At 34.9% G+C, this 23,621-nt stretch overlaps 1 protein-coding gene and 1 long non-coding RNA gene across 4 annotated transcripts in view; one reads left to right on the top strand and one right to left on the bottom strand.

Annotated features, from left to right (window-relative positions):
* The window catches only part of LOC149796222 (neuroglian-like), a 389,784-nt gene that overhangs the window by 132,999 nt on the left and 233,164 nt on the right, over positions 1-23,621 (top strand). The window lies entirely within an intron of this gene.
* Positions 552-15,609, bottom strand: LOC149796223 (uncharacterized). Its single transcript, XR_016422504.1, has 3 exons — positions 14,387-15,609; positions 13,909-14,040; positions 552-1,512 (listed from the first exon to the last, which is right to left on the bottom strand). It is a non-coding gene; the product is annotated as an uncharacterized LOC149796223 (long non-coding RNA).

Here is a 23,621-nt window from a genome sequence, read left to right as displayed (position 1 = left end):
TGTGAAGATATCATGCTCCACGATGCACCATACGGCACATCTTTTACTCATCATACTCAAATACACTCAAAATACACTCATATATATTCAAAATACACTTGAGTCATCCCTTGAAATATATGTAACGAGCTTTTATATGTATGAAGAAGTTTTTGATTGATAATTGATCAATATCAACACTTTCAGCCTCTCTCTGGTTGCAGATGCAATTTGCCTCCACTTTATTATTAACTATGAACATATGATACTTCTAATGAACAATTCATAATGGACTTGACGTACTTTATTTCTTTAAATGGAATGTGTAAGACTAAAATGGAAGGCAGTTTTAAAGTACCTTTTTCCATTTTTAGGTGAGGGATTGAAAAATTAAAAAAGTAATCAATAATATAATGGATAACTTTATTAAAATATAATTATAATAATTGAAAATCATGAAATCTTTTATTGAGTTGAACAATACTGACATCCTAAGCACATTTTGAGTGAGTTTTCTTTTTTTTCTTTCTTTTAATCAGGTGATGGTATGACATCTTAAAACTGAAATTAAAAACACTGAAACAATAAAAATTGGGCTGAAGAATATGGTCTTCATTTTGAGAAAAAGTCTTTGAAAACAAGCTGACCTGGCAATATTTGGACACCCAAGCATATTCGAGTAAAATGGTGCACCTGACGTCATACATAGTGGTGCATGATTTACTACAAATTTTATCCAGATAATTGCCACTTTGACAAACTTCAAAAAAGTATTTACATTACATGTTCTACTTGTCTTCCAGTGGGAAGAAAAATGTACTTTTTTCTGTTTGATAGTGACTTAAAATATTACACAATTACCAAAACCAAACAGATAACAAGTTACTTATGTGATTTAAGTTGTTGAAAATTGGGAAGCTGACATTAATGGTGCTATAATGAATAATATATATTTATTTAAGAAACTATGTTACTCACCTGTTGATACAAAAAATCTCAATGGTAATAACATAACTTTTATTAATGGGGGGTGTAACGTCACTCTGTTAGTAAGAGGGGTGGTTAATTGGGTTTGGCTTGCGTTATCCAGAGGATAACCTCCCTCGATATTATAGCCCGGCGGGAGTGAAAGAAGAATAGAATTTCAACTGAGAACTGAGCGAGAATACTGGGAAGAAATAAACAATATGAACCCCCTTTTTGCAAGAAAATAACAAATTTGATCAAAACAAATTAATAACGGCAATTCCAATTCAAGTTAGATTATACAAGTAGAATTTAACTGGTGTGTCCAATTTGGATCTATTCCATCATCATAACGAGAGGCGAAAAGAGTGCTATGTCCATGATCGATTGCATCACCTTCGTTCACTTTGACCGTATATCAACATCTTCTAGTTCATCCTTCCTAAACTCTAGGTTCTGCCCCTTCATGGACTTCCTGGTCCTTTTCTTCTGACCTTGTCCTTCTTTCTTTCTTTTCCCTGTACTCCTGTCTTTGGACTGTCTCATCTTCCTCTCAGAAAGCTGTTCCTTAAAGGACAAATTTACCCCATAATTCTGTATACCCACTAATTTAGAGATGCATACAATTCACTTAATGTTATTCAGAGCATTTTGCTATCCACACACTGCGTAAATTCTGACCTAGTACGGTAGGACATTGACCTCACTTTCCATTGACAGGTCCTTAATTACCACAAAATGTCTACCAAATATTACGGTATTATTTTACATATGCTACTACATGTTCGATCACTATTGCATGAAATTCAGAAAGAAATGTAACTCATGGCATTCCTTAATTACAAGATATCCAAGCATTACAAAATCAGATATAATTAGGTAATTATCATTAACTCACGATGATCTGTATCGTCCTAACAACAAAGTAAGTTATTTCATATAACCATTTGAAATCCTACACATATGAACATTTGGGTCGCATGCAATCAATTCTACCAATGAACTAATAACAGTATAATTAAAAAGGTAAATTGCATAACAATTCTATCATAAACACTTTCCATAAAATTAAATACATATTTTTATATAACATCTCTAGCATCAACACTTTCCATGAAATTTAATAAAATAAATTGCATAACACAGCATCAACACATTTCCATGAATTGAATAAACGATACATAATATGGAACCTAGTCATAGCAAACACATTTGCATAAAACAAACAATCAAATAATAGAATATTGCATGAAAATAAAATTGCACACCTTATTGCTGTTTCTTTCAGGGCTTGTGCATCCTAGCACTAAACATGCCTTTCTTTTTACACAAAGACCACCTGGTCCCTTCCTTGTTTCACAAGGAAATCACTAATCTTTTTATGCTTCCCCAGAGTTGAGACTAAGTTTCCTCTTCTTGGAAATTTTCAGACTAAAAATTTTTGACTAGGGTCGTCACTTTAAAGTCAGATTGCTCTAAAGTGTACACCCTAATTTATTCTACCCAATCACAGGTGGTGGTCCCTAATCTTTCCATAAGAAATAATTCCTTTCAACAGGTTTAGAGAGCTCAGAATCTGTGTACGACAGTGTGTAACAATTTCATTTTGAAAATATGATAAGTGGACATATGTTCCTACCAAGCTGTTAGGGTTGGTAGGTCAAATGTTTACTTTCTAAGGACCGTGTTAAGAAACCCCAGTCAATTTCACTGGGTCAGAATGCTGTTCCTTTGAAGTTTTCACTGACATGGTGGGAGATGAACGAAGAAAGGTCGAACTGATCCTTCACAAAGACTTTCTGGAAGTGATCCTTAAAGGCTTAAAGGCGATAAGACTTTAATTGCTCAATGCATTCAACTTTTAATTTTCTGTAATTCAAAATTCATCAATTCACAGGGGGGGACTAATAAAGTGAAAGTTGTATTTTTGAAATATTTTATTTAATACCTCCATTTTGAACAAGACTAAAACCTACACTCAGTCATGCACAGACCAGTGAATCGATTTCAGCTGTTTGTTTTTATCATTGTTGTTGTAGGGTTTAATGCCATTTTTCTGCACAAGATAGGCTATACATGGTGACCATAATAAATGGTGGAGGAAGAACCTAGGAAAACCCCGGAAAGAAACACTGATCCACGGGAAGCTACTGGCAAGCTTTCTCATGTACCCACATTAGCTGAGCCCAAGACTTGAACCCATGCAGACAGAGGGTGCAGTCTGGTACTGAATTTTTTAAAAGACAAATAGCAAACTGTAAAAGATTCAAGATTATTTGAATACTTAAAATTTCAGGATATATAAAACAGATGGGAAAATGATCTAGATTTTGCTTATTATTTTTGATTTTTAAACCAGTTCATATATATGCAGCTGGTAAGTGACCTTGGTGTCCATAAACAAATAAGGGATCAGAAGACATATGGAATAGAGTGTAAAGGAAGGTGGAGGAATGTATGCATTTATGTATATACCAGTTTCTAAAAGCATGTCAGCACAGTCATGCTACGTGGTGCCAATTACAGGTAAAGTTTTACAAATCTAAATAGAAAGAGTTGGTGTATTAGTTGATTTATTTTCTTAAATGTAATTATGTATTGTTCCAAATGTGTCACTGTTTGTGTGTTTGTCTGTGTGTATGTATTTCATTGAGGAAAACCTTGATTTAGATCGAAATGTAGGGAACCTTGGTTAATTTCTTTGTTTGACATCAGCATTTTAACTTCTCAGCTTTCCAGATGTACTAAAATGTGGTATGAGAAACTGGAATTAATCAGTGTAACTTTTTGCAAATTGATTAAAGTGGCTGTTGAAATGATGAGAATTAAATTCAAATTTTTTAAATGTAATATCTTGATCAAGCTATTGTGACAGTTTTTGATGGACAAATAATGATGATAATCTGGTTTGCCACCTGAGACGATGAATTGTTGCTACATTTTTTACAATATTTGCATCGATCATTATTACCTAGATACTTGATCTTCTACTGCTGATGCTTATAAAAAAAAATCACATTAGTTCTTGTTTGTGTATTTTTATACAGATCAAATTGCTGTTGGTCATATATCAAATTTATCTATCCAGAATGAGAGGAAGAGCGTTTTTATTTTTGGCCCTGTAAATGTAGATGAATTTGTTTAAAATCTCAAAATTAACAAGAAATCATGTTTTCTGGCTAAAATCATTTGACTATTAAAAGATGAAGGATCTATGAAAGGTATCAAAATTGTCAAGCATGGAGGTTTTAAGTGCAGGAAAATCAGCATTTATACACACCAGATCTCATAGGATGAGATGGTATTGCCATCAATAGCATTTATGGAAAAACTTGGTTATTAGGGTACCACATCAGCCCTGTAATATTTGCCATTTCTATCTGTCCATCCATCCATTCACATTTTTTATACTTACCCTAGCTCTGCAACCCATGAACATAATTGGATGCCATTTTGTAGGTGAATCACCTGTTATGTGTAGATGGGACTTTTAAATGCTTCATCAATTTTGTTAAGAATGTTTGCCCATTTGCCATCAAATGGAAATCTTCACTAACAGAAGATCTTTTTAACTGGCAGAGCTAAGGAGCCATGTAATAGTAGAAGTAACTTACCCATCACTGTTGCACAACTTTTACTTTTTTGTGTTGAAAAATCTGGTCCATTCGATGCAAATACATCCTTCCACAGAGTATTGCCAATAAATGTGAAGAACAGTAATTATTTTCAAGGATGCCATGTTAATGGTTGTGTCATTCATAATGTGACCAGAGAAATATTGCTTTTTCTGAGCTAAACCCAAATTTCTGGTGAAATCAATTGTTGGTCAGTCTCCTATTTATCTCTCTTCTGCCAAAGGTCAGTCGAGTTTTATTCAAACACTTGAAAGCCACCACTGACCAATTGAAATTCATTTATTACTTATAAACACCTCAAAAAAATTACGCATTAAGCCTTAAACTCTCCAGATTATAACAATAAGGTAATCAGTAACTAGCTTGTTGTGTACACATGTTAGCCTTCTTAAGCCAAATATTCAATCACACATTATTGCACTGGTTTCATATTTTTGCCCTTCCCCTCCCCCAGTAGACTGGTTCCCACTGGTTCCTGAAAGTGTGAATAGAACATGTACAATTCAATTATTTGTAAATAACTTTTTTTTACAATCATCTATTTTTCAAAAGTAGTAGATCTAAACTATAAAATGGTATGTGTGGTAGACAGCTTTTAAACTTGTATTTTTGTCCTAACACTGGTAGAATCATATGTTATATGCATTTCTATATGCCTTCCTGGCATTCTGACTGCTACCTCAAATTCTACAAAAAGTGTCAGAGCTTCACTGCTGATATCGTACTCATAGCCCGAATCATGGTTCAGTGATCTTCTAGACCGGATGATATATCAACCCAGATCTTTACCTCACAGGTGTGCCTTCTGTCGTAACATGGGCTCCCACCTAAACCAACCGCACATTCTCCACCTTCTTATGGCTCTTGGTGAGTGAATACTTGTTTTTGTATAGAAACTTGGAAAGTTGCTTGAAATTAGCATAGCTCAAGAACCATAATGCATATTTTAATGGAAGTAAGTGTTTACAGATTATCTTGTATATATTAGACCAAGATGTGGATTTGTGGATTTTGTTTCATCAGTTCCATTTTAGACAGACTTATGGGACTTGTAAGCTGAATACATATTTTAGCATAGGATGTTGCTTGGGTCAAGAACCAATAAGCATTTTCTAATTCAATTTGAGGTGAACATGTTTCATAATCCAAGATGTGCATTTTTTGCCTTATCTACAATTTTTTTTGACATTGCTTCATAGCCAAAGATTATATGGGTTTTGCCTTATCTATTACATTTTTTGGGACTGAATTATTTCACTGTTAATCATCTTAATATCTCTTTATAGGATGTTGCTTATGTTAATGAGACCTTAGAGGGGTTTAGGTTCAAGCATTCCACATCACAGTATGGAGGAGTTATTGCCCCTGAATGCTCATCTCTTCCTAACTGTAGTATCCCAGCAAAAGTTCCTCTGTTTATGACCCTTTGAAGTAAATACTAGCGAGCAGGGCCCTTTATGTTGTGTGTTCTCTTATAGTTCTTTTTCTGCAAGGTATGCAGTTTCTGATCCCTTTGAGTCAACACCTATGATTTATTGTATGTATTTGCTAATAAGCTGAGTCCAACTGCAAACTGCACAGAACCCCATATGCTGTTGCATAATGCAGTGGAAAATCTGGGTCTATGCAGTCTGTTAAGAGCAATTAATAGACCCCAATATTCCAGTGCATTATGCAGTAACAGATCAGGGTCTATGATGTTTTGCAGTTGCACTTGACTTAAAAGCATATATATATATATATATATATATATATATATATATATATATATATATATATATATATATATATATATATATATATATATATATATATATATATATATATATATATGGTTCGTTTTTCAGCTGATTGATTAATTTTCTTATACAATTTTTATATAATCTTTTTGGTATTACATGTGTATACTAAAGAAAAACAAGTAAAAAGCATGCAGATTTTTTGCCTATTACTGTAGTATGCACTGTTTTTGCTGTTTATTGAAATGAGTTACTTGGAACCCAGCGAAAATCAGGGGCATAATGTTGAACCACTGGCCTATAAAACAGAACAAAATGATAAATTTGAGTCATGTATTGAGTTTGAAGCTCTAGATTGAACTATTTGCAAGTTCAGATAATTGCATCAAATTTTTTGCACTATTTCTTGTACTGAAATTAAAAAATGTCTGTGAATATTCATATTTCAAACACATCCATAAATTAGAATTGCTAAAAACTTGGAACTTTTCTGAGTCTCAGACAGTAGATATTAAACCTTTTGAAGATAAATGATGGAGATCACATTTGAAAATTCTGGAGATTGAAGACAATGCTGCAGAATTCTCTGAAGAAATTTTCTGGTAAAAATCATGGTATAATGTAAGGAAACAAAAAAATTTATGGCAAGATGCAAGTCAGATGTTTCTTATATTGAGACCATGTATTGTTGTTGTTCTTATTGTTGTTGTAGGGTTTAATGCCATTTTTCAGCACAAGATAGGCTATACATGGCGGCCAGTATAAATATTGGAGGAAGAACCTGGAAAAAACCCAGAAATAACCACTGACCCACGAGAAGCTACTGGCAAGCTTTCTCACATACCCAGATTGGCTGAACCCAAGACTCAAAACTAAGCAGACAGCGGTGAGACAGCAGTGATCCATAATGGTGAGTGCTTTAGACCACTCCGCAACTCTGGGCCCCAAGATGATGTATTAAAGCCCCACTGCCACAATCACATGCAAATAGTAGTGTAAGACAAATCGTCTGAATAGTATTTAATTTTGAACAATATTGGTCTTAAACATTGTTGGATGTCATTAAAACTTGTTTCATCACATTATAGCTGTGTAATTTCTACTTCAAACAGAGAAACCTCAGGTTATTTTTCACATGCATACAATTTAATCTGCTGTTGATTAGCAACATCAATGGATCAACCGATTTCAGTTGAAAGCTGGAACACAAGAAAATATAAGTTAACAGATACAGTAGGCTTTCCATATGTAACATGCTGTTATTTTGCTTTTGATATGATGCAGTACTCAGCCTAGCATTTATGAGTATTTTTTTTTCTTGAAAGGCATAAATGACGTATTTTTTTTTCTCACATATCCATGTTGTATGCTTACCAGTTAATATGGATTACTGTAACAGATGGGTTTATCTTCAGCCCATTTTTGGCCTTCAAAGTATTCTAGCATCCCAGCTGATCATAAAAATTCACACAAATCATATATTTTATCTAATACATGCTTTTTCTTCTCAGATCCACATTAAAAAAGCAGGCCTGCCTCTCTTTATTCCCTCTCAAATCAGTTTGTCTGCCACATGCGAATGTTGTTTTTATTATATCAGTCACTATTGGAATTTGTCAAATATATCACATCATTACTTTTGGAGTACTCCCAAAAAACAACAGAAGTATTGGTGACTTTGGGAACTAAATTAAGAAGTGGTACCATTTAATTCTAAACTGAATATTTGAACATCATTTCAACCTAACATCTTGATAATTTCAAAGAATGGTTAATGTCTGATATTTTATCAGCAAATCATTTCCTTCCTTCAAAACGTTTAGGTTGATTGAAAGAATAGTCAAATCTATACAAAAAATGGTGGTATTGGGGCCTGACATTTCAGCATTAATAGTTATTATTATGTATTTTAAATACTGTGTTCACTCAATCGAAACAGCATTCCATAGGAAATAAGGGAAAGTTGACAATACATCAATTTCGCTATTATGTAATGAATTGAATGAAAAGTTGAACTTCCTGATTAATGGTGACTTCCTTCCGTATCCCCCCTTTAAGTAAGAACACATCCACCTTCATTATTGTTGCATAACTATATGGGATGAATAAGGTTGTAAATACCATATATACTGGCTTATAATCCGAGTCCAACTGCAAAATGCACAAACCCAGATTTGCTGTTACACCATCAGATCTGGGTCTGTGCAGTTTGTTTGGAGCAGTCAGTACAACAAACAACATAGACCCTGATTGGCAGGCACCTCATGCTACAGCAAATTAGGATCATTGCTGTTTGCAGTTTGACTCAACATATAAGTGAGTGTACACAGTAATCCAATTTTATCATGGTCTTGTATATTCATGTACTTAATAACATGTTGTGTTCACTTAAAATTACAATGATTAGGATTTTATCACCATGTAAAATAAACCAACCCTCAAAATGACTGAATGCAAGGTATTTCACTAGGAAATATTTCACCACAACCAGGGAAAATGCAAGAGAGAGAGAGAGAGAGAGAGATGTTTAATGAACTGATGAACATTCTTGTAAATTTGTAAATAATGTAGGACCATATCATACATTAATTCCAGATAGCACAATGCCACACTCTTTAATTAAAGGCATAATTATTAAAAAATAATTCTTTTTTTTATGCAGAGAACAATGTGTAAAACAATGTATGAAAATGTTTTGAGATTGGGACAGAATGCTGGCGATTCTAGCACATGCTGGAAATGTATTGTGTATGACTGCTTTTTTTGGGGCGAAAGTTGTATTCATTTCTAGACACAACCTGAAAAAAAACAAAAACATAAGTGCCCTACCACTTTCCCATTTTCTTAGACAGTATTGCTGTATTGAAGGATGCCATTCATAATATGTTTGGACAAATTGAGGCTGCCATGTAATTCATCTGCAAATGGAAGAGACTGATGAATTCTGAAAAATTGGCATTCACACCATACCTCATTCCAAAGTCTCTTCCCCTGTTGCTATTGTGCAGGTTTTATCAGACAGTATAATTTTATCAAACAACGTAGTAATTAAGTGTGGGGTGTGTCCTGATGAAATTGTAAGTGCCTCTCTTAAGGTCATTTTTGTAAGTTAGTGACATCCTGTCACTTTAAATTCAATGTCTTCTGTGCAGCCTTTCATACACTATAATAATGGCATTTCCAATGATTTAGTAACAAGTTGCTGTGACAAATTAAATTTAGATTTGTTGTCTTGAGTATGGGAAAATTTTGAATAATTTGGTTAAACTTGGCTTGTGTGATGGCAGTATAGCTAATCTGTGGACAAACTTTAAGGGCATTTAATCGCTAAAACATTGACAGACTTAAAGCGTGTGAGTCACTGCATGACACAGCTTTGCAAAAGTGGAAATAATTTCAGTGCATTGTAGAAACCAATAATCTCCTCAGATGACGAAATGAATAAGTAATGTTACTGAAGTGGAAGTTTCTCAAGCAGATTTTTAAAAAAATTGTTATTTTTTTCTTCTTTAAAACAATGAATGGAAATTTTTTCATGAAATTGTGGATAAACCTGGTTTCACCCATCACTACCATAAGCATGAACATTTTTCAGGAGTAAAGTGAATGGTTTCTGCGTTAAAAAAAATAAAAATAAACCCAAAATAATGTAATGGCAGACCCTTTTCCAAGGTGATTTGGATAACAAAGAAAGGATTCCAGAGTAACATTTTTAGATTGATAAGCTATATTAATGTAAATAAGACTTCATAATATGCAGGGCCCTGGGTGGCTAAGTGGTCTAAGGCCTTTATGGTGGTCTAAGGCCTTTATGGATCACTGACATCTCTGTCTGTGGGTTAAGTCTCAGCCTGGCTGTCATGGGTGTTTGAGAAAGCTTGCCAGTGGCTTCATGTGGGTCATTGGGTTTTTTCCAGAGTTCTCCCAGGTTCTTCCTCCACCATATATTCTTGCCATCATGTATAGCTTAGCATGCCTTGAAAAATGGCATTAAATCCATAACAAACAACAACATAAAAGCAGACTGTGGTATATTTGAATTGACTTTTCTTATGTCAGTAATGGCTAATACATGCCTCAGTGAAAAACCTGCCTCAGCAATCATATGCATATAATTGACACCTGCACATTGAGAACATTTATAAGCCAATTTGTTTCATATGTTGTCTTTATGTTATGGAGATTTGTTCAAAAAGGACATTTTGTGTTCTGTTGAGCATCTTTTACTGGCTGGTTTTAATTAATTTTGCAATTCTTATTGAGTATAATTGAGACTTCTCTTTGATTGGCTTTCGTGATGTCATATTTCAAAATGTGTAATAGTAGTATAAACAAATGTAATTCAGTTTTGATGGAATTATGCTGTCTATACTCACTTGTAATAAAAGTCCAACCACAAACAACACAGACCCAGATCTATTGTCACATAATGTGCCATCAGATCTGGGTCTGTGCAACTTGTTAAGAGTAATTAGTAGAACAAACAACATAGATCCTGATCTGCGTGCACATTATGCTATGGCAGATCAGGATCTTTGGGTTTATTTTACAGTTTGACTCAACTTTTAAGCAAATACATGTGGTATTTGAAAGATATTAATAAATATTTTTTGTATTGATATAATTTTATCTTTGAAATTTCAAGTTAGACAGTTATGGAGATGTTTGGACCTGTAACATTCACAAGTTTAGCAATTGTACCACAGTTTTTTTTTTTCTCTCTCTCACTAGAATGTGAATATACAGCATAGTAACGTAGAATTAGTTGTTGTTGTTGTTGTTGTTGCTGTGTGGTTTAACACCATTTTTCAGCACATGATAGGCTATGCATGGCTGCCAGTATTAATGGTGGAGGAAGAACCCAGGAAAACCCCGGGGAGAACCACTGACCCACGAGAAGCTACTGGCAAGCTTTCTCACATACCCACATTGGCCAAATCCTAGACTCAAACCCATGCAGACAGAGGTGAGATGGCAGTGATCCATAATGGAGAGTGCTTTAGACTACTTGGCCACTCGGGGATAGAATTCGTCAAATTGTTCCAAACAAGGAGTCTTGGGGAGAATGCATTTATGATATATATTTGTTTACAAGTTGAGCCCTATAATGTGCCAGCAGATCTCGGTCTATGCAATGCGTTAGGAGTAAACAATAAAACAAGCAACATAGACCTTAATCCACCAGCTAAAAGGATACATGATAATAGATAACTTTTCCAGAAAGGATGCTTGGTCATATAGGACACATGGCTTAAAAGGACACATGCTCACAGAAGACACCATGATTAAAGGATGCATATCCATAGATGACACCTCCATAAAAGGACACATGATTATAGAGGACAACTCCATAAAAAGACACATGCTCATCAAGGACACATGCTTATAGAAGACACCTCCATAAGAGGAAACATGCTCATAGATGACACCTCCATAAAGGGACACATGCTTATTGAGGAGACCTCCATAAAAGGACACATGCTTGCAGAGAATGTCTCTACTAAGGGACATGCCAGTGAAGAACCTTTTCATGAAATAATGCATGCTCATATATGACTCCTAAAAAATGACACATACTCTTAGATGACACATCTATAAAAAGGACATGCACTCAGAGGATAGCTTGATAAAATGACACATGCTTTAATCGAGGACACATACTTAAAAGGAACACATGCTGAGATAGGACATCTCCATAAAGAGGACATGTGTGCATAAAACACATTCTAACGAAAAGGAAATGGACATAGAGGAACATCTTTAATAATAATAATAATAATAATAATAATAATAATAATAAAGTCTTTATATTTTCTGCATGTGACACAATTAGTACAACAACTAATCTCCCTTGTGGCCTACAATTATCAACATATGTATAGGCAAATATATAAAATGTAGTTGTGAAACAGACATCATACAAAAAAGAGGAACTAAGTATGGATTCAGAACACAGAACATAATGTACGCCATGTATGATTTTGAAAACTTTTTCATTTACACACATGCACACATGTATGTATGCTCACACACACACTTACACATACACGCTTTTTATATAACTAATATATATATATATATATATATATATATATATATATATATATATATATATATATATATATATATATATATATATATATATATATATATATATATATATATATATATATATATATACACCAGAAAATTGCCCAGGACTGGTTATAGATATAATCTGGAATGTATCCATTTCAAATGTCTTGATGAAAGGAAGGCACTGATGATGTTTCTTTACCATTTTTAGGTAGACAGTTCCAAATGACTAGAGCCAAGAAAGCCAGACTTTTTATAAAATTCAGTTTTGAGCTTAGGAAGAAGATAAAGAGAGCATAACATTGATTGACTAGGAACTGTATTGATATTATGTGTCCTTTTACCGAAGATATTACAGTATTTATATAGGTAGGTGTAAAACCATTAGAAACTTTATACATAAATTTAGCCATTCTTAAATATATTCTTTTATAGATAGCCATGATTTTCTTATCCTTCATACATTCGTGGACATTATCAACTCTGTTGTCATGGATAATTCTGATGGCTCGTTTTTGAAGTCTTTCCACAAAGGTTTTGGAAATGTTTTGCAAATTGTCATGGAATGGCTAATTTTGTAATTTATGTGCAATGTTGATGCACAAGTGATTAAATAAGAAAGGAATATTCAAATTTTGTGATGTCATCAAAAAGCACCCATTAACTGCTGGAGGTTTTTGTCATTTTTGCCTGAAATGTGAGTAGGTAACACAATGTGGGGCTATATCTGAATATATTCAAATACACCAACTTCCAAGAGATTTCCATTTAACCTAATGCCTAGTTGCGTTAGAAAGATTGTTTTTCATTGGCTGTTTTTGCTTGTGCATGAGCAGAAGGGTAAAGGTGGAGTTCTTTTTCTTGCTTAACGGACCCATCTTTTTCATATCCAGACCACTTTTTATTCCAAACGCCCATCTTATCCTACTGTTTGCAAAGGTTTGCCTGTCTGTGTGCAGCTTAGACCAGACTGCCTTAGATATGAGGCCAAAAAGTCTAAAATCCAGACAAAAATAGGATTCCGGACCATGGGCAAATTTTGGGTGAAAAAAAATCGGGTTAATTTTTTTTTCATTTTTCCCTGTAGTTCGCAGTTCAACTAGAAAGTCCAGATTATTTGGTATCATTGTAGAGCTACATCTGTCTACCTTTCTATAATACCACTCACTTTAGTGTATCTTAAATGACCTTGATGCTACAGAGCTTGGAAGTAGGATACAACCTGTTGACGTGTAAACGAGGCGCCAAAGGTTAATGAGTTAACAAATTTGTTTAGGAATCATTACTCAGTATGATGTTGCAATAGTCCATGTGAAATAAAGAACATATGTTGAGAGAGGACATATGCTCATAGATGACATGTGTATAAAGAGGACATATATTTAGAGCAGACATCTATATAAAGGACATGTGTTAATAGAGAACATCTCAGTAAACAGTATACATGCTTATAAAGGATAACATTTGTGAACATTTAGCTTGACTTTAGTTTTTAACCTTTATATAAAGAATACCTGTTAACTAAAAAAACCACTGTGGTCTGTTAGTGCTGATTGTTACAGCTTGTTTTCCAGTTCTTCACATCAAACTAGGGGGTCGGGCTGATGTATACCTTGTTTGCCATCATTAATTATCCAGTACTGTTCCTGTGAGCAAACGTGTATCATTACTATCAGGTAAATAATGTTCAAAATTTAAAGCAAATACAAAACGCAAGCAAATAAAACAATCAAGCAAACAATAAAAGGAAGGGAAAATGCATATCTCTCCAGACTAAACAATGCTATATTTTGTATTGAAAAATCTCCAAAATAAAATATAATCTATTATGTATTGATAAATCCCCAGATTAAAATATAATTTGATAAATCTCCAGATTAAAATATAATTTGATAAATCTCCAGATTAAAATATAATCTATTATGTATCTATAAATATAAATATAAGATGTTGCATAGAAAATAGAGATGTTAACAATGATTTTTATCTTACCTGACTGTAATGCCAATTGTGCCATGGTATGGCCTTACACCCATCATGTATCACAAGTCCATCAATAATGGATCTTTCAGCTATTCAGAGTTAATGCTTGGTACTGCCAGATGACAACTGCATCAACTACATTATTGCAGCACTGGATTGTTCAGGATTATTGCCTGTTGTATACTTGCAAATATTTAGTGTGTTGAATTGATGGTGATTGACAAATGATATTGACAACTGCAAGCATATTTTCTACACTTGAATAGTAAATCCATTTCATCAGTTGGATCATTCAGTTAAATTTTTTTCAAAGCATCACTGCAAGGAGTAATGATAGTTTGACTAACAGATGTTATAGTGTACTATAATTTGCATGACATGTCAACTAGACGTCTTCTTTCAAGAGATATGTAAGTAAATGAATTTTTCAATGCTTCTGTATTTACTCGGTGCCGTAGTGTCTCTATTGGTAGAACATCAGACTCGCAATCCTGGGGTCACAAATTCGGTACCAGACCAGGCCATTCCAGGTCTATTGTCTCTGTGTGTCTATGAGAAAGGCACATAGATTCCATTTCTTTGGCATGATATAGCCTGTAATGTGTTGAAAGTGCAATTATAACAAAAATCGAACAAAAACAAAAAGTATATACATAGTTTGCTCCAGAATATAGACTATAATCCCTAAATATTTTGGAAATAATTTAGTCGAATATGTACATTTAGTGTTATACGATACTGTAGTAGTCATTCATCTATGGTCATTATAAATGTTAACTCCACATTTGAGTTACCATATATACTCGCTTATAAGTTGTGTCAGACTGCAAACAAGAAAGATCCTGATCTGCAATAGCATAACACTCCAGAAGACCAGGGTCTATATTTGTTTGTTCTACTGATTAATCCCAACAAACTGAACAGACCCAGAGCTGCTGGTGTATTATTCACTTGTTATCTGTCAAGACTACATGCAGTTATATGAAGAAGCAACAAAATCCATCCAATAAACTTTGCAAATTCTTTTTGCCTGTCTTTACTGGATAATGTGTACTGAACCTGAGTAGTTGTGTCGATAAGGGACCTTACTCTTGGATAGTGGTAGTGGTCCATTTCTAATGGAAACTTCTCAAGAAACACCAAACCAATTTTGACCAGATTTGGCACTGAGAATCCTGGCCTAAAGGAATTTCACATTCTACAAATGATCCAAGACAGCTATCAATAATGGCTACCATTAATAATAATAGTAAAAACTTGTTAAACAACTTCTCTAAAAGAACTGAACAGAATTTCGTAAAATTTGACAGAAAGCTTTCTAGTTGGAAGAATTTTAAACTTTTTACAGTTGATGATGATCTGCATTCAAAGATGGCCACCATTACTAAAAATAGGTGTTATCTAATGTTGTAAAGCACTAAGAGCTTCTAAAGATTAGGCACTATACAAAGTCTTCATTATTATTATTATTATTATGGTGATCTGCATTCAAACATGGCCACCATTACTAAAAATAGAAAAGCTACTATCGCTTCAAATTGAAAGATATTTAAATTACTCTCCAAAACAGCTGAATATAATTGGACCAAACCTGACAGAAAACATCAAGACCTTTCAGGTTTGAACTCTGCTGATCTAGACCAGAAGAGCTTTTGCAATAGCCTTTTGTCCATTGTCATCCATATATTGTCTGTCCATCTATTAGCACAATGTTGCTGTCACTACTATTCTGATTGCATTGAACTTTACAAACACATTAATCCCAGTTCTAGTTGATATTACAAAATGGTGGCACCTTGGACATCAATTTTTTCCTGTCACAGTAGCCATTTTGAAAATCCTATTATGGGTAATCTTGAATGGATGGTCATGTATGATGTATAGCTGATCTGATACATAAAATGACCGCCATTGCAGCCATCCTGGAAAATCTTATCGCTACTCCATCAGACAAGAAAGCCATGTTGACATGTTCACCAGAAAGCTTCAGGGCCCTGAGTGGCCAAGTGGTCTCACGTGCTCAATGTTAGGGATCACTGCCATCTCACCTCTGTCTGCGTGGGTTTGAGTCTCGGGCTCGACCAATGTGAGTATGTGAGAAAGCTTGCCAGTAGCTTCTCATGGGTTGGTGGTTCTTTTTGTGGATTTTAAGATGGCATTAAACCCTATAACAACAGCAACAGCTTCTTATGACATCTAGGTAATCCTAATGAAAATGGTGTTGCAGTGCTTTATCTACAAATGGCTTCATGTAAGTCATCTGACTCATCAAGGCAAAAAAAAAGTGAATCAAAATCCAAATGCATGAGTCCTATTCAAGCTGATGATCAGTTTTCAGTAGCTTTTAAAAAATAATTATATTGTTTAAATGTACAACAAAAATATTAGTTATATAATCTGACATTATTCCCTTGCCAGAAGCATCTGAACATTCTGTATTTGTTAAAAATCTTCTTGATGGTTTCATGTCGTCAGAAATAATTGAACCTAAAGGTGTGATCCAGTACAATCTGGATTGAATGTCACATGCTGCCACAATGAAAGCTACGCATATTGATAAACAAATTCGTACTACCCTCGATTGTGATGATTCCACTCAACATGCTCTTATTTTGACCCAAGTTTAGTAAATGGCCACCATTGTAAAAGTCCATAGTGATGGATAATTTTCATCTGGAAGTTTCTTGGTGACAGTTAAGGTACAGAGCATCCAATAATCGGGCTTGAATAGACTTTTGGTTATAGAAAATTAGTGTTAAATTTTAAAAGAACAATTTATATTTAATTTAAAATTGGTAAAAGCATGTACATGACCCATGTGACTTGTATTATAGTTGGGCCTAAATGAAAATGATGCCAATCTGACATCCAACATGACCACCCATGTAGCTATCTTGAAAATCTTATCACTACTCCATCTGAATACATGTACTGTATGTGGACATATTTTCATTGGAAGTCTAATAGTGTCTAATCTGAATGCAAATGATGCCCACCAATATGGCCACCACAGCATCTTATTTTAAAATCTTGACATTGCTAAAAATATGAGATCAATTTAAGGAGTTTTGAAGAAAAAATTTTGTTTCAGATGAAGCTGACAAATATGACCACCATTGCTGAAATAGAAGAAAATACCTTTAAATGGCAGCTTCAAAACTGCTGAATGGAATTTCATCATATTGTAAAGAAAGTAATTTGGCATGAAGACTGTTTTTATTTTTACAAATGATGCCAATCCACCATCAAATATAGCCAGTTTTCTACAAATTTTAAAAAACTTTAATGTTTTGTGTTTTTTTATTTTAATGTAGCTTTAATAATTTTAGTTATTTTGTATGATGTCTACAACCTGGCAATTTATTGTGATGTCTAATACTGGGCCATCATGCCTGTGACAAGTAGCATCAGTGTCCTCTTAATGCTGAGTGTCAAATGAGGCAGCTGCTAGTACCATTATTGTAAGTCTTTGGTATGACTCAGCTGGGGGTTTGAACCCATAAACTCCTGCATCTGAGGCATACATTTTAACCTTACATGACTTAATTGTAAAAGACCACTTAACAGAATTTGACTAAGTTTGACAGAAGCCATCTTGCCTTCGAGGGATTTCAGCTTTGCACAGATGATGCTGAAATGAGATCAGATATAGTTACCATTAGTACAGGGAATTTATCCACTATGGCCATCATTAGTAAAAATACAAAGAAATTAAACTTGTAACCCCAGAACCAATTAATAGAATTTTCCAACTTGATACTGTACTTCACCAGGTTATTAGTTAAAGCAATAAAAGTAACTTAAGATGAAGTCTAAAGTGACTCACAGGTTTAGGTTATGCAGAGTTATTTCCCTTGAAGAGAAAAATTTATACAAATTTTTTAAATAATTTTAGAATTCAAAATGCATGAATTTCAATAAAAACAAATCATATGAATTTACAAGATAATACTGTACATCTTTGGGATTAAATAAAATAATGCATAGACAGCTGAAAGAAAGATATATAATAGGATTATAACAAGTAACATTCTAAGTAGATGAAATAAAATGTGGATAAGATGACATATGCAGTTTTGTGAATGAATTTGGTATTTGTATCTTTCAGAAAAGACACTTTAGTTGTTGTTGTTGTTGTAGTGTTTAACGCCATTTTTCAGCACACGATAGGCTATACATGGTGGCCAGTATTAATGGTGGAGGAAGAACCTGGGAAAACCCCGGAAAGAACCACCGACCCACAAGAAACTACTGGCAAGCTTTTTCACATACCCACATTGGCTGAATCTGAGACTCGAAACCATGCAGACAGAGGTGAGATGGCAGTGATCCATAACGGACAGCACTTTAGACCACTCGGCCACTCGGGGCCCCGACACTTTAATATCATGACACAACAAAATTTAACATGAAGCAGTAGTAAAAACTTGCTACTTTGTGTACATTGCTGTTATATATAACCAAACAGGCTACTAAGCATGCATTTCTGACACTAGCCAAAAAAACAAAAACTAACAAAAGCCGCTAGACACCTTACAGTTGTATAGCTGTATAAAAATGTCTGGTCTGTGTGAAGTGTCATATGTCCTGAATATGCATACAATTATTGTTATTTTAAACTTCTTAAAATGACCAAACAACTTTTGACCAAATTTGGCAGAGAGGATTCTGGCATGAAGACCTTTCAGATTTATACAAATAAATCTGATCTTCCATTAGATATGTCTATCATGATTAAAACTATTAAAATGTTAAAAAATCTTGCTTTTATAAAACACTCAACATAATTTGATTCACCATAACATACAATATACGAGTCCAACTGCAAACTGTACAGACCCAAATCTGCCTGTGATTAATGCACCTGCATATCTGGGTCTTTGCAGTTTGTTAGGAGTAATCAGTACAACAAACAATATGGACTCTAACCTGCAAGCTGCCATTGCTTATGGAAAAAACATTTTAAATGACTTCATCTAAAATACCACCGAGGTTGACCTAATGTTATAGCGCTTCATTTTTTATACTAGAATTAATGTCTTAATAAGTAGAAACTTGATTAAAATATATACAAGTGAAACATGCACATGAATCCCAACATGCCCCAACCACTCCAGTGGTCTGTTGGTTAGAGCATCTGCCTCAGATTTGGAAGGTCGCAGGTTCAAACCACAGCCAAGTCTGGATGGAAAATACCATTGAATATATACTATAGGGAAACTATCTGGAAAGTTTCAATGTCTAACCCAACACTCGAGTGGCCTAGTGATGCACCTGCCCCTGATGCAGGAGGTCACGGGTTTGAACCCTGAGCCAAACCAAAGACTTATAAAAATGGTACTAACAGCTACCTCACTTGACACTCAGCATTAAGAGGATATTGATGCTACTTGTCACAGGCATGATGGACCAGTATTGGACATCACAATAAATTGCCAGGTTGTAGACATCATACAAAATAACTAAAATTATTAAAGCTACATTAGGACTGGTTGACCTGGTGTCAGAATAATGTAACTGTGAGGGTCATAATGCAACATATCTGTGGCTTGATGCTTCAGTGCTAGACATCACTATAAACAGCCAAACTGCAGACATCATAGCAATATGACTGAAAAATTATTAAAGCTACATTAAAAATCCAAATCTCACACAAACACAACGTGCTCCATTTAATAGAAGTAGCTCCTAAACCCACCTAGATTTTATTGTACATGACACCTTACATGCATGTTGTCTCATTTGTGGGCTAAATCAGTCATAAAAAGTGGTTTGTGCATGTTGTTTAGATGTTGCAATCATGTTGGAGAAGGAAAGGTATTCTCAGTGGAGACAGCTGATTATATGGACATAGAACATGACTTGCATGTATTTAGTATGCTCTAAATTTTACCTTAATAATACAAATTGTTAAGTGTACAGCACAGGGTATCATTTTTAAAATGATAAATAATGTTAATCCACTATCAGTTTAGACATGTTTGCTTAAATGGAAATCTTTTAAAGGAATTTATTGTCTAAAAACAGTCAGCGGACTTTGAGCAAATGTGACAGGTAGCATCTAGGCATAAATGGCTTTAAAATTTGTACAAAGATGCTGATCTGCCATTACTAAAATAGAAACACATTTGCATGACTTATTTTCAGAACATTACTCAACAGAATTTGACCAAATTTGACAGAAAGCATTCAGGCATGAATGGCTTTTAAGGTTATTATTAACCATGTGTCTCACTCCATTGTATGTTAATCCATGGAAAGTATTCTAAAATATTATTTAATACAAAATATCATTTGCTAATTCTTTTAAGTTTGTACCTATTCTGTTATATGCATGAATGGATTGTTGTGAAATAAATACCTAATGCAATATTTCTCCATTGATAATGCAGTGTGTGAAACCTAATACATTGGTCTTGTTATCAAAGATTTTTAGTAAATATTGTCCGCATTTTTTTAAATAGATGGGAGATTGGCTTATCTGATGAATATATTATGTAATCTGCAAAGATGTACAATAAAGCTATCTTAATGGACAATCAGATTTGACCATAGACACATGTGTGCCCTTTTTATACAGGTCAAAAGTAAAACTGAGACCAAGGAACCTAAACTATCCTTTATAATCAAGTATTTTTTATGTGGAGTTTTCCACTAAGGCAGGTTTCATAGCATTTTAATATCAGTAATACATAACCTGTTGCTGTTGTATAGCTTGATGTTTTCTGGATGGAGAATACCTTTTGTTATCTCTATCCTTGCTGATTTTGTCTGCAAACTCATCTTGATTCTGTTTGTTTGTTTTAATATAGTAACGAATCATCTGACTTCATCTTTCATTTAATCAGACTTTCGTTATTTTTATTACTCATTAGGCAGTCACACATTATTCCTTACTTTCATATATGTGTCTTTAGCAATCAAACACTTTTCTTTCTTAAAGGTCATGCTATTATTATTAATGGTTTTACGTTATTGTTAACATTATACCTGGCTGTTTTTGTGTGTGCTAATTCTCCAATTCTCAGAATAAGTGTTACTGACAAAATTGTAAAAATTTATATAAAAAACTATTGCTGACATTATTATGATTAAAACGTCATTCAGTTGATGTTTTAATTCATTTAATAGACACTATGCCCGAGAACAGGTAAGATTTTGCTGCCGAATACTTGCACAAGTTTTTTTTTTTTTTAAATCTTATTTTTTCAGATTTTTCTCTTGCATTAATGTCTAAGCAGAGAGTGGTGGTGTGGGCACAAGAAAGCCTTCTAGGATACACATCCCACATGCCTTGCATGTACAAATTGTAAAAAGACAGACGGGTGTCCATTTTACATTCTATGGCCACACGAGGTCCGTGACCTTGCTGAAAATAGATAAACTTACCAAGGAGGAAAGAGAGGGCTTTCATCATCTTCCTTAGAATTTTGTGGGTTTTTTTATTGCTGAGTTCCGTATGTCTTGGTATAGGACTGGGAAAGTCTCTTTGGAAATGTACAATTCCCATGAAATCCCCTCCCAAGGTAGGTAGGATATAAGGAGCAACACCTTCTCAAATCCCATAGGACTCAAGAGTGAGTGAGGTGCAGCACCCTCTTCAGTCCTTCATGGCTCAGAGCGAGACTTTCCCTTTCATGGGGGAGGAACAACAATCTCTTCAGGACAGTAGGGCAGAGAGTGAGCTGTTCCTCATGCCCCTTTTAGGGTAGACCAGCACTCTTCTGGCTCACATCTCAGTGTTGACTGAAAGTGAGTCATAGCCCCTCATGATGGAAGAGCAGCACACTTTCAGTCCCTGAAGTATGTTGCTGGTGACTGAACTGAGAAGCCCAGAAAAGGGAGAGCTTTGATATATGTCTATCAATTATGATGATGTGTCTTCCTATGGATCACAGTCACCTGACTGGTCATTAACCAGTCACTGGGCACCTGTTTAAGACTGCTGGTCACTAGTCATTTGAATCCCTTGGTACAGGGATATGGACTGAGTTGAGACCCCCTCTCCAGATTCATGTTGAATTCACTTCTGTGTGAGAAGTTATTGTTCAAGGCCTCTCTCACCCCACCCACCCCAAGTATCTGCTGCAACAGACAGTCATTGGCATCCCAGGAGCAAGATGAGGATGTCCTGTCAGTTCTCATGAGTGTGATGTTGAACAGGCCAAAGTGGCACCTTCTCCCTTTGGGTCCCTTGCTTCCTTCCAACTGTTGATTAAGGTGGCAGAGGATGAAGGGATCTGGTCTTCTGACAAAGCAGGTGCTGTTAATGATGTTTACTTTATTTTACCGCATTATTTTCAGGCTCTAAGGACACTACAATTTATCTCCAGCTTGGAGTAACTCTCTGGGGCCAGTTCTATTATTCCCACAAATGTTTGGTCTCTGCAGCTAGTTAAAGGGTTCATAAACCTTTCTGGCTCCTTTAACTGCCTACTTTGAATGCTGGAGCAGCAGAAGTGGGTATTTCCACAGGTCTTTGGCTTGCATACCTTTCATGCTGACATTTCTTTGGCTGCCTCCTTCAGCTCTGTTGTCATCTGCCTTTCAAAGTGTGTTGGAAGGAGTGTCCAGAACTTTTAGGCATGCATTATATATGTCCATGAGTTTATCAGCAGAACTGCTCCACCTACACAGAGTTGCTGCTCTTGATAAAGCCAAGGTCTTACTGGAGTATAGTAAGAACCTTCTGAGTGCAGCTCCATTGGAGGCAGAGGCTGTCTTCAGAGGGTTCATTCCCTCATTGGCTTCCAAGAATTTGAGAAACCAGCAACACTGGTCCCATCATATCCACTCCTTGCCTTTTGAAACCAGCCAAGAAGAAGAATCATCCTGACCTTCCACAGAGTCTGTCATTGAAGTTCTTTAAAGCCATGCAGCCTCATTCCAAGGAACAATCTTCATTCAGATCTCCCCTTGGACAGTTGGATCATAGAAGGTCACACTATAAAGGAACAGGGAGGATGTTTGCAGACCCTTTCCCCTTTCCTAAAAAAAATGGAGATGTCAGCTCTCGGGACTTGCACTTTATCCTGCATATGCCCCTCTTTTGTTGGTTCCCTTGGGAGCCAGATTAAACCTTTTATCAGAGATTTGATTGGGTATCATGGATGATGGACTGGTCCTCTATTATAAAAGGCAGATATTGGCTTTGATTTTTAAATTATCTGTTCTAGTAAGACCTCCCTATGTGCTTTCACCAATTGAATGTGGCATAATTAAAAGAAGAGGTATGTTCCCTTCT

The sequence above is a fragment of the Sinohyriopsis cumingii genome, chromosome 7 (genome assembly GCF_028554795.1).
Source record: "Sinohyriopsis cumingii isolate HCF-2022 chromosome 7, ASM2855479v2, whole genome shotgun sequence".
Lineage (NCBI taxonomy): Eukaryota > Metazoa > Mollusca > Bivalvia > Unionida > Unionidae > Sinohyriopsis > Sinohyriopsis cumingii.
This window is presented reverse-complemented; position numbering and strand designations above follow the sequence as displayed.